At 34.7% G+C, this 15,071-nt stretch overlaps 1 long non-coding RNA gene across 1 annotated transcript; it reads left to right on the forward strand.

Moving 5' to 3' along the window:
- Positions 1 to 3,884: 3,884 nt before the first annotated feature.
- On the forward strand, positions 3,885 to 6,003 carry LOC135214089 (uncharacterized). The gene is made up of 3 exons (XR_010314257.1): positions 3,885 to 3,992; positions 5,422 to 5,543; positions 5,819 to 6,003. It is a non-coding gene; the product is annotated as an uncharacterized LOC135214089 (long non-coding RNA).
- Positions 6,004 to 15,071: the final 9,068 nt, after the last annotated feature.

Here is a 15,071-nt window from a genome sequence, read left to right on the forward strand (position 1 = left end):
TAGATATATATATATATATATATATATATATATATATATATAGTATATATATATATATATATATATATATATATATATATATATTCATGGCAAATTACAATTTCTGCAGTCACTTTGAAACATATATTTTACATTCACTTCTGTAAACTTTTACAGTAGCTTAAATTTTTTTTTTTTTTTTTTACACTTCTGTAACTTTTTACGCTAGCTTAGAAATGTACATTCAATTTTAAAAATCTTTACGCAAGCTTAAAAATTTTTTGCTACACTTTTATAAATTTATACGCAAGCTTACAAATATTTTTTACACTTCTATAAAATACGCTAGGTTAAATAAAATTTACATTCGCATCTATACATTTTTACGGTAGCTGAAATAAAATGTATTTTTACACTACTATAGACAATTTTCACCATGACATGAATATACGCCTCTTACTAGAAGGAAGTCTAGCGGCAATGTATCACAACGAGACCTTTAAAATCCCAGCAGGCACGGACGACATACTGTCGACTTCATCAGGGCATCATGCCCAACACACGACGGTGAACATGACGTCAGGGCCGGGAGTGTTAGGCGATGTCATCTCTCAGCCTATAACCGGTACCAGACTGGTCGACGTCATATTCTGCTTCTCTGTGACTTCGATAACGTCGTGGGCATCTTTCGGATGGTAATGTTGGATGGATTTTAGCGTTCATTTTAATAATATATAAAAAGATACGCTGTGACTTAATATTAAGCTGTGTGAGAGGGTTGTGCGAAGCAGTTATTCACGTGTAATATGCATACACACACATGATATATATATATATATATATATATATATATATATATATATATATATATATATATATATATATATATAACATCTATATATCTATATATATATAATATATATATATATAATACCTATGTATATATTTATATAACATCTATATATCTATATATATATATATATAATACCTATGTATATATTTATATAACATCTATATATCTATATATATATATATCTAATAAGAGGAGCCCATAAAACACCCAAATATAGAAAGAAAGTACTATATTTCAGAGAGAGAGACAGCAGTCTCTGAAATAAAGTACTTTCCCTCTATATTTTGGCGTTTTATCAGATGGAATTCTATTGTAAACAGAACATTGTTACCAGTCATATAGATATATATATATATTATATATATATATATATATATATATATATATATATATATATGTATGTATAATATTATATATATAAACAGATCATGAGACGAGTTATCAATAATCGAAAACGACCAATATTCACCTTAAAGATAAACGGAGATGGATAAACAAAGACAATGGTGATTTAAAACAACAACAAAAGTAGAAAAATAAAACCAGAAACAATTCTAATTTAACCATTAACCACTTCAGTAAACAAGACCATCAGTCAAATGTAACATCTAACCCATAACTTAACTCGAATAAGGATACAAGATATTAAGAAATCCCCCAGTAAATGCAACGTGAGCGACGCATGTCAAAGAGAAGGCAAATTAGAGAGGTACCATTTCTTCGCAGATCACATCTGGGAACTTAGAAGATCCTGCCACCTGGTGGATTGTGTACGCGTCAACTGAAAATGGCGGAAGTCCTACCAACTCTACTGCGAGAAGGATCGCAGGTGAGTCTTTATACACACACACACACACAAGGTCTTTATATAACAACACTCACAAGCACACCTAAGGTCTTACTTATACACATAAGGTCTTTAAAAATATACACGTATTACAAAGTCATTGGAATTAACCCGCAGGCTAGTACAGGACTGAACCTGATAACTCTTAAACTTTTAACCCATAAAAAATCAATAAAAATGAGAAAAATTCAAACTTCTTTCTTTTCCCCCGACAGGTGATAATAATAGAGAAGCTGTCTCCGGATTCGGTTAAACTCTTGGCCTCAAGGATAGACTCAAATGGTCTCATCAGGTGAGATGTGCTAGATATCTGTCTTTACTTTTTCAATTTTTTCAAATGTTTCAAAATATTCTGTGTAGAAACCACGCCAAATGTTTATGGTCTGGAGGTAGCTCCCAAATCAATGTTCACGCACAGTTTTCTATCAAAATCGGTATTTTAGATATATATATATATATATATATATATATATAATATATATATATATATATATATATATATATATATATATATAACTTGTTTTGACGACATCTATATGGTATAATGCTGAAGTTTACAAAGCATTTCACGTTTTCCGCCAAGAACAACCTATTATTATTATTATTATTATTATTATTATTATTATTATTATTATTATTATTATTATTATTATTATTATTATTCCTGAGGGATCAAATTCCCACTAACCCAACGATTATTCCTATCTAGCTAGCCGAATTCTCATTAAAATTCTACTCATAAACAACAAAATAATTATGGATGTTATTCTTCAAATATAATTATATATATATATATATATATATATATATATATATATATAATATATATATATTATATATAATCGTCATTACTAAAACTATATTATGACCATTAGGAATATGCACGTAAACGACTACTACAGGTCACAATGGGTCAAGAAACCTCAGAAAGTAATAAACAAACCTCAAGTTCCTGGTTCATAGGCGCTCACTCCACAAACAGAGTTGCGGGCACACTACACTGTTTATGAGGTGCAAAGCTTTATTCCCTTAATGTTTACTTTACTCATTATTTAGTTAACTTTACTTTACGTTACTTCAAAATGATTATTTCAATTCATCTCTATTATCCCTTTTTTGCAACCAAAATTAACCCCGAAAAATTACAGATATTTCTAAACTAGATGCTATCTAATATAGAATTCTAATTTGCCTTGACCCTCAAAACTCCCTCTCATTTCTTCTTTTTAACTGAGGCAGAGCCGTTCTAAGCTACTTAACTTTGACATCCATCGCTTTCCAGGTTAAGAACCATTCTTAATTTTGAGGGCTATCCTAATATATTCTCCCAGTTCTCTGTTAGAGGATATCAGTGTCCCTAAATTTATATCCTGATCTGATTTTTGTAGCGATTTACACATGAATAAATGTTCGGTGGTGTCCTCCTCCACTCCGCATAATTTACAGACCTCGTCCTTAAATTTGCCCAGGAAGTTAGCCTTCAAGTTCATCATATTCAGTCAGGCTTCCATAATGATACACACATCCTTTGTTTCCAGCTTCCTTATGCAACGCTTCCGCACTAAAACGATTTCTTCTTCTTCTTCGCGCGCAATAGCTTCGAAGACGCCGGCACCTGGCAGCCCGGGAGAGGGTACGAGGGCGTCCAAGCTCCTTCCGGATCCATCTTCCAAGACCCAGAGGTCACTTACACCAACTTCAACGGGCGTAGGATGACCGTCACGGCCAACAACAATCATCCTTTCATCGTTATGAAGAGGCAGGATGGACGACTGGTTGCGGATGGCGGATTTGAGAAGGTTATCCTGGACTCGCTCAGCCAGACGCTCAATTTCACGTGGGTAACGTTTTCATTTTAGCTTTTCAAACTTAGACCCCAAACGCTTCAACCTGATTTAGGTAAGGTTGGGATGGACAATAACATATAGAATTAGGCCAAATGCCAAGCTCTCTTAGGACCCTATGAGTCATTCAGCGCCAGATACGGAAATTGACAGTAAAATGTATGAAAAATGTAACAGGAGGAAAACCTCAAAGCAGTTGCACTATGAAACAGTTGTTGGGAGGGCCGCTGCAAAGAATCTTTAGTAATGTCTAGATTGCACCTCTCTAAATATGTCTATATATTGCATATGATAGCCAAGTGGTTTAAAAAATGGAAACAGAAAAACAGCTCATTTTCCAGGTACCAGATGGTGATGCCAGCCGACGGCAAATGGGGTGGGCCGATTGGCAACGGGACTGTGGTAGGGATGATTGGGGTCGTACACAGGAGAGAAGCGCATTTTGCCATTTGTGAAATAACTATCACAGGTATACAAATCTCTCTCTCTCTCTCTCCCTCTATTCCACTTCTTTCTTTCTTTCTTTCATAGTTTTGTTCTGTCTCATGTCTTAAATCTTATCTGGAGGAACTTTTCACCTACTTAATTAATCAATCACTCTAATGCAATATTCATTCATCTAAGTGAAAACAACCACCGAATAAATTGGATTGGTAGTTCAGTCATTGGAAGGTCAAAAGATGTCTTATCCCGAAATCTTTTAGAATCTGCTATAATACAAATTACTTCACATTGTAATTTTAATATAATTTCGTGGCCTGTTTCATTTAGACCCTTGCATTTGTAACATGTTTAAGAATGACCTCAATGATATGATTACAGACTTAAATACAAATCAGTTGCCTTAGAGATATCTTCGTTGTATATGTATGTTTAATATGTATTGTGAATAAGTTTTTGTTTACCAAAGTTCTGAATAGCTGTCACCCTATATTATCCTTTAATTGTCTTGCCCTTGTGTCTGAGCAGATTGACTTAATCGTTTTGCTTTTGTTTTTTAAATTGTACCCATGTTTATGCTTGTTTGGAAAGGTTACTCATCTTCCAGGTGTGCCGGATTCTAGGTACTAATCTCCTTATAATTCCTATCTGTCCAGTTATACGAGCTGTTTGCCTGTACTGTTCAATTCCTCATGTAAGTCAGTTTATCTGCTAAGTGAAGGACGTTGAACGTCGAAAGATCTAGCGGAAACTCCGTTGCTTATTTTTCCTTCGTGGCTTATACTTTTATTTATGGATTTATCACGTTCCAAACTTTCGTGATTCAGTTATACACACACACACACACACACACACACACACACATATATATATATATATATATATATATATATATATATATATATATATATATATATATATATATATATATATATATAACATATATATATATATATATATATATATATATATATATATAGATATATATATATATATATATATATATATAATATATACTATATATATATATATATCATATATATATATATATATATATATATAGATATATATATATATATATATATATATATATTGAAATCGGCCACAATGGTGCTACCAAGGATAGATATTAAGTCTACACCACAATCCCCCCCCCCCTACGTTTTCTTACAGTACAATTACGTAAGCATGCGTCACTATCAAGTCTCATGATAAAACGTCATTAATTATCATAAAATCTAATCAAATCTCATGAAGCTATAGAAGTATTAATCATAGTTCCTCAACTTGTCTTCAAGTTACGTCTAATACCTACACCTCACTAACCCGGCGCCAACTAGTCTCAAGTTTCAGTACAGTAGCGCGCCCAGTATGTAGACAGACCAAGATACTGGCGAAACTTAAAGACTCACTGGTCTTATGTTAATCTTCTCTGCTTCTTTTCTTTTATCAAACAGGTGCGCGTGAAGGCGTCATCGACTTCACCTATCCTTACTACATCGAGTCTCTTACGCTGGTCTCCCGCACACCCAGAGAACGAAGCAAGACCTTAGCTGCCGCCGCCCCGTTCACTTCAGAGGTTAGGCCTATGCCATCTACGACAATTGTTTTCCTTTTGTTTTTAGTACATAAAGGCCGACGGGGTAAGGGACTGCTATTGATGAGGCGTTAATAGAAGGGGAAATGAAGGGGTGGAGGGTCTTGGTCCAAAATGGAAGTTTAGATTATTTCTAGAAATAATAGAACACCCAGCAGTCGCTTCCCACAGAGCTGCCAATTAGAGTACCTTCGGAATGTAGTATGTCGTCGTGTAATATATATAAGAGAAGACCTCTCTCTCTCTTTCCATAACAGGTCTGGTTAAGCATCGCCATCTCCGTATTGGCCACTGGTCTAGTCTTGAAGGTCCAGTATTGGTTCAGCAGCCACTACTCTCCCGAGGGGCTCCTCCGACTCAAAATTGGGGATTCCGTCTTCAACATGTTCCGATCCTTGGTGATGCAGGACAGCCTCATCATCCTTCAGTTCTGGACCCACAAATTCACCTTCCTGTTCTGGCAGTTGTTCTGCTTCATTATATCAGGTATGGGCCTCTCTTATTATCAAGCATAATTCCAGACGAGATAAAATACCTGTACTGTGCTTCATGCTTTGATGTGTGGATGCGAAGGTGCGCGAGATAAATCAAGGATGTTTGAAATCAAATGCTGATGAGCTTTGCTAAATTAGTAGTTGTGTTAAAAATTGTTTTTAAGACTCCAAGCCCTAACGTGCTGTATATAATAATCTCCTACTTATTCTTCGATAAAAGTTCTCTACTCGGGCATGCTGACAGCAGCCCTGGTCATTCCCTCCTTCGAGAAGCCCATAAACGGTCTGACAGACCTTCCAGACGCCGTGAAAGACGGATTCACTCTGGTGGTGACCGAAGACAGCAGCAACGAACACATATTCAAGGTTAGTTTGACTAAAAGACTGAAAAAATTAGAAAAAACTCTTATGTGGGTACAAAACTATCAAGAGGGTTTGCCCCATTCTATGCTTCTCTAATCTACATGTATAACAGTCCCTCTCTCTCTCTCTCTTGTCTTGGATTCTAAAAAGTGACATTCCCTGGGTAGAGGCTACTGATCAAGTGGGTCTGCGCCATTCTGTGCGTCTCTGCTCTATATATAGCTGCCATACCTTCCAATCTCTTCTCTTCTTAGCTTCTGGAATTGGCTCTTCCTAGGTAGGAGGGGCTACTAGAACCCAAAAATTCAGGTTTGGTCAGATTAATAGGCATGAAAATTGCCTTGTCTGTGTACAGAATCAACAAGAGGGTAAGTTCCGTAGATGTTCCTCTGTCACACCTAACTTTCGCTTCAAGTTAGTTTCTAAACCAATGACCCTCTCCCTATATATCCTGTCTTGAAATCTGATAACCCTCCTTCCCCAGCAAGCCACAGGCGGAATCTACAAGGACACGTGGAAGCTCTTCAATCACATCGACAGATCGAAATCCTTCATTAAAAAGGCAGACGACTCCTTTGGGGGAGTGAGTATTAATGTACCTTTCACCTTCCTACTCGAGTCAATCTTTCACCCTTCCACTTGAGTCATATTTATACGCACACACACACTCCTGCAAGTGTTTTCTTAGTTTGGCCCTATAGCGGAACTGGAAATAGTTTGTCGTCATTAGTGAAAACGTTATTGATGATGACGACTAACATCTCTTCTTCAGAATTCTCAGTAATGACCAAAAATCAATGGAATTCTTGATACTTCAAAGTTCACTCACAAGATAAACCTACTAGTTGATTCCCAGTTTTGAATGTTGGTCTAGTTTAAGGCCATTGTGCTTTCCTGTGAGCAACATCACTTAAAAGTTAGCTTTGTGGACAAACAAATCACTAGTGCACCTTTTAAATCTTATGTCGTTGTCCAACTCCCACCTCAAAATCATAGTTTACAGCCTTCTCATTTTTCTCGCTGAAAACTACTGTTACTATTTCAAATAATTTTCATAAAGTAACCTCCCTTGCACCTGTTACTGCTAATGCTACTGCTTTAAGTTGCTTAAGACACTGATTCTTATATAACCATCTATGGACCTCAGATTGCATTCCCCGTCACCTCACAGTGTCTATGAATCTGCAAATACCAGAGTTTGCATCATTGAGCAGGTGACCCATTGTAGACGTTCCCTCTAAATCATTAAATTTTTCCTTTACCACATCCATTCTTCACATTCAAAGCGCCTGTTGTCATCAACATAATCTTCCAGATTCTCGACGACAAGCTAGTTCTCGTCAACGGGCAGCTGAGCTCGAGGTATCTCGCGATGGAGAGAGGGATTCGGAGGTACTACTTCGCCAGAGATACCTTTGCGCCCCAGTACTACGGAATGGCTTGTTTCCAAGGATCTCCCTTTACCGACACCTTTAATAGAATGTGAGTCGTGAGTTAATGTTTTTGGATATGTTTTTTTTTTCCTTTCTTTCAATCCCAGTGTTCCCCTTTTGACCTGAGCAGTGAATTAGTTTTGCCGTGTTTTTAGCCAGGGTGAAGTACTTTGACTCGTCCGAAAAAGGACTGACTGAGATCCTGGCGGCTAGCTTGTCTAACACCTCTTGGGGAACCCCTTTCAACATAGAAACTATATATTATATATATATATATATATATATATATATATATATTATATATATATATATATATATATATATATATATATATATATATCATATCGCTTGTTAAAAGTATATTTTAAGCATAAATATATAAGTTGATTAGCGATGTCATGTGAGCATTAGCCGTATAAGGAGAAAGAAAAACTAGCGTAATGTTATGCCAAACTCACGCACAGATCTGGTAAAACAATTGATAACGTTATATAACAAAAATTAATTAGCATCACTTTGTTATTCGTAAAAAAAAAAAAAAAAAAAAAATTGTCCTCAGGATTTACCCCCCAAGAAAAACACTAAGGGTAACTAAATCTTGCAACAACCTTAGCAGCAATAGGTCTATACTCTGTTTTTTTTCATCTGTCCATCCGCCTGTGGTGTTTTTGTATGGTAACACTGCGTCCCGGGCTTTAGATAGTTACGCTATGTGTAAGTTTTAGGTAAATAAAAGAATATCTGGGTGTACATTTGCAACTGAAAAGTGTTTTACTAATTTACTGTATGCGAATTACACCGTTAATATTCGAAATAGGATATTATTATAATCGTTGAATGCAAGCTGAATGTCACTATCTTAAGCCCGGGACGCAGTGTTACCATACAAAAACACCACAGGCGGATGGACAGATGGAAAAAAACAGAGTATAAGTTAGGGCAGACGACCATTTACACAACTGTTGCTGAATCTTGCAACAAACTTTAGAACTTCGGGGTAAGAGCAACATTCCAAAAAGAGATTATCATCCTTTCGTTAATACAACAAAAATGTAACCTGATGCTTTGAGGTTAATTGAAAAAAAAATCATTGATGTTATCACATAAGTCACTATCATTATCCAATCGACAGGTTATCCTACATGATAGAAGGCGGTCTGATAAACAAATGGATTGATCGGGAATTCCAGAAGGTGGCCTCAACGAACGTGTTCCTGGAAGAAACTGGACCGAGGGCCTTCTCCATCTCACAGCTGCAGGTTTGAATGATTTGGGAATTGAGTCTAAATTGACTGACTCGAGATTTGAGGGCTGTTTCTACGTACGAGTCATATATAGTACATCATACATACATTCTTATGTATAGAAACACACATCACAGGAAGCTGTACTTGATAAAATCATGATCATTCTGACAACTGTCCACCTAGCCTCTCTATAGGCCTAGCTATCTTCAACCTTCAACCAAGACTTCAGAACACAGTACTGCCACCGCTATCTTGGTACTGCACCGCCTAACAATTTTATGAGTTGAACAAAACTTCAAATGTCTCTTCTACAAATGCTGTTTTGGAACGAGTTGTCAAGAACTCTGGCAGATGGTATCACAGTAATGTTATTCTTAGTCACACACAATGAATGCCTTAGCTAGTCTTCTCTGGTTCATTATGACTGATGCCATGGCAAAAGACAGTTCATAGTCACCGTTAATCACAATATTGATAATTAAAAAGTACTTTGAAAATTGAACTTAACATTGAATTAATTTACAGATAGATTTTGCCTTCATTCTGTTCTAATGTTCCTTATTAACACTTTTTCAGGCAGCTTTTTACATCCTTTTCTTAGGATTCGTGACAGCAGCAATGGCCTTCATCGCTGAAATGCTCTCCTCTGTAAGAAAGTCGTCTTAAGGTCTTCAATGTGTTGATGTGCACTGATACCAGTCAGCATTAATGTTAAAACATCAAGCAAGACACTTGGAATATAATTTCGATTCGTTTGTCAATCATTTAGTAAAGGCACGGGGATGAATATCCATTGTTGTGTCGATAGCAGGTGTCGATAGCAACTGGGCCGATTTTTAAATCATGTTTAATAGAAAACGGAATTCTAACTACACGGCAACAAATGTTATTCAAAAAGCTGTCCTTAAAAATAAAATAAAATAAACTTTGATATTCAAAATTTAGTTTAAGATACATCTGTTAAAAACGTGAAAGCTTACCACTAAAATAAAACAAAAAATATGAACTGTAGCTGACTATATATATATATATTATATATATATATATATATATATATAGATTAGCATATATATATATATATATATATAGTCTGTCTGACGGATATTTGTAAATGAATATTTGATAATTGTGTCTATAAGCGACCTGTTCAAAAACGCAAGACAATCTAGACACCTGTTTCACAGTGATCTGAAGACAACTGAATATTAATCTTTACTTCTTCAGGTAATAGATGAGGCCTTTTGCTTTTTTTCTTTTTTTACATTTGTTCCTGACTCTTGTTACCATCAGTCTCCATCCATTAACACTCTTTGGTTAATAAAATTAATAGTTACAATCTACATTTGTTTTTGTCTTACGCCAAACTACTGCATTAAATAACTGGAGAATGCTAAAATACTTCGAGACACATTAGTAATGAGCTAAACAGTGATCTTTGGAAGTAAGCTTGTTAATCGACTCGCAAGATGAATAAAAAAATGTATAGCAGGAAACAGCTTTTCCCTTATTCCGTGTGTGTGTGTGTGTATTATATATATATAATATAATATATATATGTGTGTGTGTGTGTGTGTGGTGTGTGTGTGTGTGTGTGTGTGTGTGTGTGTATGTATGTAAGCAGGAAACAGCCTCTCCCTTATTCCCTGTATATATATATATATATATATATATATTATATATATATATATATATATATATATATTATATGAATAACTTGATCACGAAGTATATAAAACGTGATGCTATGTATAAATATCTGAACACCCTATCTTTTAAGGTTTTTAAAGGTCCCTAGTTTTTATTGGTCTACTTCTCTTTATGCCAGTTTCCCGTATCTGTTAAATGATAATTTTCGTAACGAGTTTACCAAGATTGTGCACATATTTTGGAGTCGTAAATCTAAAACTTATACCTAAAAATCCCAAGACCATTGGCTCGCTCTTCAAGTTTAAAGATCGGCTCTGCCCTTTGATGACGTCGGGTGTCGTTTATGAATACACTTGTCCCAGATGTAATCTGGGAATTGGATCTACCCGGAGCGTCTTATCATCGGGTCAGGGCCGATTCCATCGGGGCGTTTAGTTACAGAACTGGGTGTAAATTATCTAACCCTGAAACATCTTATATAAGGAAGCATACTTTTAAATGTAAAGCTACAGTCAATTACGAAGATTTTAAAATTATTGGCCAAACAAGGGAACCCAACTCTGAACATCAAACTACGAGTTCCAACTTTAAACAACCATTCCTCTGCTGTCCCATTGTTTTTAGCCTAATTATTCTGTCATTCCTTGTGTCTCTTGACGTTGTTTACGTTGTTTTTATCTTTGATGCTGAAAGGTTGGTTAAGTGTTGAGCTGTTTTTTGGCTGTGGTTTTTGTGAATATATGACTTTTACTTTTTATGATATTGGTTATTACTTTTATGTTTGTGTAATTTAGCTTTAATTTTTAAATATTCTTCTCGTCATTTGTAAGTTGCTTGGTATTTCTGGTCTGTTTTAATCAAGTGTGCATGTAATTTGAGTATGAGAGTTGTAATTTTACCATTAAACTGTTTTTACTTTTCAACTATTGGATCTTGTGATCAGCTCTTATTTTATGTTAACATTTTGTACTTTATTTTGTAGAAAAATCCCTGAAGATGTGGCGATGTTGTCACGAAACGTAGGATTAAAGGATAATGTGAATCTCTTCGTGTTCCTGCCCTTGATCATCTTTATCATGTATAATATATATATTAGATATATATATATATATATAATTAAATATTTTATATAGATATATATATATATATTACAGTTACAATCAACAACATATAGACACCAATAATCTTTTTTATTAATTTGATTTACATTATACGGTTTCGCATCTAGGCCTAAGACATGTAGGCTACTTTTTCGGCCAAATCTACGGAAACTGGCCATTATAAAAAAAAAAAAATAGGCCTACGCTTAACTTTCTAACTGATTAACCTTAATAAATAAGATGATGGTGGCAAATATATAAACTACATGAAAAAAAAAAAAAGTCAGTCAACTCCATACGTGCGTTGTAGACAACAATGGGCCTAAAAATGTTGGCTTACCCAGAGTCAAAGTAATAGGGTCTGCTCACGAAGCGGTACTAAAACCTATCCCCGCCCCTTGTGAAACGTCATCAGTTACAAAAGGACCATATCTTTATGAAACTATATTTACGATAACATTTTCATATAACTATTTTTGCGATGGTGTTTTTTTATATAAATTTTCCTTTTATTGCATGTTGCCGTATACTACGTTAAAGTACAAAGAATGCTCTTTCAAATGATATATAGCACATTACAATTACGATTACTTTCAAACCAACAAGCGCGCACAGAAAAAAATTATCTACCCACAAAAATTTGCAATTACTTTATCCGTCAACCTACATACATTCACGTTTCGTAGCGTATCTGACTAAGGGATGATGATAGAAAGAAACTGAAAAATGGATTAGAAAGCTGATAAAATTTATTATATAATGCATAAATAAAATTGATAGGTGTTCTCAGAAAATTTCGATGAATTCTAGGTCAAAGACGGACCAAAATGTTTAAATTTTATGTAAATATTTACCACATTTTTCTTACATAATTTTTCATCTTATTACGTTTTGCCATATACCATGTAAAAGTACAAAGAATGCCCTTTCAATTTGTATATGACACATTACAATTACAATTATTTTCAAACCCATAATCGCGCACAGAAAATATTATCTACGCACGCAAAAAATTATAAAGAATTAAGCGTTCATGGGAGATCTGAAATCTAGCCCCGCCCCTTGTGAAATGTCATCAGATACATCCAGCCAGACTGACGAATAACTTTTTGTACTTTTTTTCGAAAAATATTATAACGTTTGAGGCATGCATAATTAATACCTTTATGTTATAAAGTTTGTGTTATATGTAAACTTATGTATCGGAAGTATATTATGTGATATGAAGTGCTTATGAGAAATTTGCTGGAAATGTGTTCCCTGTATCATTTTCTTCATCATTTATTCCTTTGATACCTTATATCGTATATGATGTAATTCTTATACTTTTGATATAGTTTTCTTTTTTGTGGCCAAGTCGTGCAAATGCAACTGCCATTTTTTACACTGCCTGTATCCATATTTTCTTTGTATTTATTGCAAAACAATAAGTATTCACAATAAGATTTGGAAAATATAATTAATCTATCATTCTAACCTTTATCATAAAAAAGTTGATTTTCAAAGTGAGGTATGAACACAGTGACAGAACTAAATACATTTCTTATGAATTAATTAAAATCTTGATAATATTACTACCAATGAAAGAGGGGAGAGAGAGAGAGAGAGAGAGAGAGAGAGACGAGAGAAGAGAGAGAGAGAGAAGAGAGAGAGAGTGAGTTGTCATGTTAAAAGAAATAGACTTGAAGAGAATACAGCAAAGCAGTATATAGGTAAGTAAATAAATAAGTAAATAATAAACATATGAAGAAAGCTGGAGTAGCTATGTGTGTTCAAACTGGTATATTTTGTGCAATAAAACAAGGTTTGGTGACTAAATGGGAGAATGGGTATTATAAAAATCAAACATGTGACCTCTACAGATTTTATCATCAAGATTTTATGAAAAACCACGCGATATGGATTAAATGTATACAAACTAAGGGGTCTTTAAGGACTTCAGTGGAGAAACACGGGAATGTTACTCTTGTGACGTCACAGTATTAGCTCCGCCCCCACTGCTGAGTTGAGCAAACCCTATATACTTTGAATGGTTGTTAAAACACATCAAGCATATGACTTTACAGCAAAAGCCTATAAAAATACGTGACAATTTGATATATACAGTAAATCGTAACGTAATGAGGACTTACGTAATACCAACACTATCGTCTTGTCTCGATCACTTCGCAACTTACACTGAACTGAACTTCCAGTCCCAGAATCGGAGGTACAGGACTTCCTTATTTCCGATCCTGAACGTTCTGAAATTTAATCGAGAGTAATGCCTCTTTATTTAACAAGATTGTTAGTTGATGGGATAAGCTTTGAGAAATAAAATGAAGCTTCTCTTAATAGCTACCCATTTCTTGTTTACAAACTGTATTCGAAATTACTATAATTCCGGAAACAGGAAGCTGCAATGCTAGCTCGGTTTCCCTTAGCCAGCTCATTAAAATATTAGAATAAATTCTTTCTTAAATGTTCATAGAAATTTACAGCGCATAAAACACCAGAAGTTGAATAGACTTATGTCGATACGAACGTTTACTCTTTTAATTTGTTTTTTTCCAATAAGAGTTGTTTTTGATAAACTAGTAGAACAACCCAACTTCCTGAAAAATCAACTATTTCTCCATAGTCTAAGCTGCGAGTTACGTATCTGTGATGACTAACAGCAAGGGTAGATAGGTCTGCAACTTCTTGATGGCTACTCAACCTGGTATCCATTATACATTAGTACATATTTTTTTATTTATTAAAATCCAAAGACACAGCTTAGGATCATACAATGGTACTAGTACAAGATTATGTACGCTTTTGACAACCTTCAAGATTTGACTGTTAACATAATGGGTGTAGTACTAGTTTCAGCATGATTTGCAAGCAGTTTTCAAGGCATGTTTCTTCTAGGGTGTAATTAATTTGCACAATGGAAAGTAGTATTTAGGCAAATGGGGTCGCACTAAAGGGTAGTTTTCGAATGAGCAAAAAACTGACCAAGGTAAAGTTTGATGGTAAAGACTAAGGGGAACAAATGAAAACTAAGCAGCAGAGATCATAGCACCTGGCAGGTAAAAGGTACATTTCAAAAATAAATAAAACTTCATTATTGCCAACAGTGTACCACACATGGCACGCTGTAACTTGTATATAGGGTTCTGACATAAACAGTACGTCTTTTTAGTCTCATTAATCAGTTAAAATATCAAAACAACTGTCCCAGAAATAATGCATTACTTTCAAG

This window comes from Macrobrachium nipponense, chromosome 45, assembly GCF_015104395.2.
Source record: "Macrobrachium nipponense isolate FS-2020 chromosome 45, ASM1510439v2, whole genome shotgun sequence".
Classification (NCBI taxonomy): domain Eukaryota; kingdom Metazoa; phylum Arthropoda; class Malacostraca; order Decapoda; family Palaemonidae; genus Macrobrachium; species Macrobrachium nipponense.